This window comes from Macrotis lagotis, chromosome 3 (assembly GCF_037893015.1).
Source record: "Macrotis lagotis isolate mMagLag1 chromosome 3, bilby.v1.9.chrom.fasta, whole genome shotgun sequence".
NCBI lineage: Eukaryota > Metazoa > Chordata > Mammalia > Peramelemorphia > Peramelidae > Macrotis > Macrotis lagotis.
The window spans coordinates 141,794,826-141,797,073 of record NC_133660.1 but is presented as its reverse complement, the minus strand read 5'-3'; positions in this window follow the sequence as shown (position 1 = coordinate 141,797,073).

The window sequence follows — 2,248 nt, the reverse complement described above, 5'->3', positions numbered from 1 at the left end:
AATGTGGCTCCTTCATGTTTAAATTGCTTCTTTCTGACTGCTTTCAGTATTTTCTCTTTTATCTGATAGTTCTGGAATTTGGCCACAACATTCCTTGCTTTTTCATTTTAGGATCTTTTTCTGAAGGAGATTGATGTATTCTTTCAATAACTATTTTGCCCTCTGTTTTCATGATATCAGGGCAGTTTTCCATCACTAGATCCTGTAATTTTGTTTCCAGGCTGTTTTACTCTTCTGGAAGTCCAATAATTCTCAAGTTGCCCCTCTCGATGTATTCTTGATGTCAGTGGGTTTGTTGATGAGGTATTTTCCATTTCCTTCTATTTTTTATTTTTATTTTTATTTTGTTTAACTCACTCTTGCTGTCTCATGGAGTCATTATTTTTTGCAGACACCATTCTTTTTTTTTTAGGGGGGAGTTTTCTTCATTAACCTTTTATAGCTCCTTTTCCAATTGGTCAATTCTACTTTTCAAAGAGCTTTCCATTTGACCAATTGAAGTTTTGAGAGAATTATTTTCTTTTTGCATTTGCCCAATTGAGGATCTGAGAGATTTATTCTTATTTTGTATTTGTCAAGTTGAGGATCTGAGAGATTTATTCTCCTTTTGTATTTGTCCAATTGTATTTTCTAAGGATATGTTTTCTTGCTGTAAGGTATTAATCATCTCTCCCAAATTTTCCAGTTGATTTTTTAAACTCCTTCCTTATTTCTTCAAGGAACTCTTTCTGTGTTGAAGACCAGATTGTATTCTCCTCAGAGGTTCTAGGCCTTTCTGACTTAGGGTCTTTTCCTTCCAAGTATTTTTCTATGGCTCCATCTTACCGCTGATCCTTCTTCATTTTGTTAAGACCTTGAGTTGGGGAGGGGCTGATTCACAGGGGCTTGGAATCACTAGAGGCTTTACTAACTGAATGCAATTGCTCTGGCTGGCCATTAGGAAGTGCTGGTTGCTTTCTCTTGAGCATCTGTTACCTTGATTGAGGCCTTCTTCCTTTGTTTGGGGAGAGGAATTGGAGCTATTGAATTCTTTTGCCTTCAATAAATGTTACTCTTTACCCTGGCCTGAGGTCATTCCTCTCTCTGTTGTCAGATGGGCTGGTGCTTCTGCTTACAAACCTATGGCTGAGGCAGCTGTAGTTTGCAATTGTTTGTTCAGGGAAGAGGACTCAGACATAATGGAGGCATGGACTCAGAGTTACTCAGACCAGAGGAGCCCAGGGATGGTGTGTCCTCAGCAATCCTGCACCAGAACTCTGCCCCCAGCCCTGTTGGCAAGCTCCAGAGGGTCAGAGCACCTATGCAAACTTCAGAGTGACAGCACCAACACCAGTGCCTCTGCTCCCTAGTTTACTCAAGCCGCCGCCGTCTAGCCCCACTGCTGAACCAGAAGGTCCAGCTCTTGGTCCCTCAGACTCCCTGGCTCCCATTCAGTTGCTAATCTGCCTGATCAGGGCTGATCTGCCCTCTGAGCCCAGACTCCCCCCCCCCCAGTTTGTCCAATGCTGCTGCAGGAGAAAAATCCTGAGGTAGATATTCTTTCTCTTGGCTTTTCTTTCTGTGTTTTGTGGGTAGGATTTCTGTTAAGAGCTTTATTTCATTTGCTAGATGGGGACAGATAAGGAGACTTTAGAACTGTGCCTGTCTTCTCTCTGCCATCTTGGCTGGAAGTCATTGATGAAATTCTTAATGGAGTGAACAGAACAAAAACTTTTAAAACCTTTTCCATTAGACAAATTTTGTTTTGGTTTCACATTGTAAAGATTTGACAGAGCCATGAATGCAATTTTCCATTTGTCTTTGCAATTTCCCAGTAAATTTGCTTGATATTTCTTAAACAATTGATATAGCACATGGCAAATAAATATCTCTTGATGGTGGACAAAATGTATTAAATAAATCTATTTGTATATATTTGGGTATTCTTTTGGAATTTGAGTGATTTTCTCACATTAGTGTTTTCAATATTATTATGCACCTTTAAGTATCTATAATCATAAGACTACAGTACTTTCCAGGATATTTTTTGCTAGAAATACTTTTGCAACAATACAGAATAAATCTTTTGAAGGCCTATGTTTACATATTTTTTTTTAGGTTTTTGCAAGGCAAATGGGTTTAAGTAGCTTGCCCAAGGCCACACAGCTAGGTAATTATTAAATGTCTGAGACTGGATTTGAACCTAGGTACTCCTGACTCCAAGGCCGGTGCCTTATCCACTATGCCACCTAGCTGCCCTATTTACATA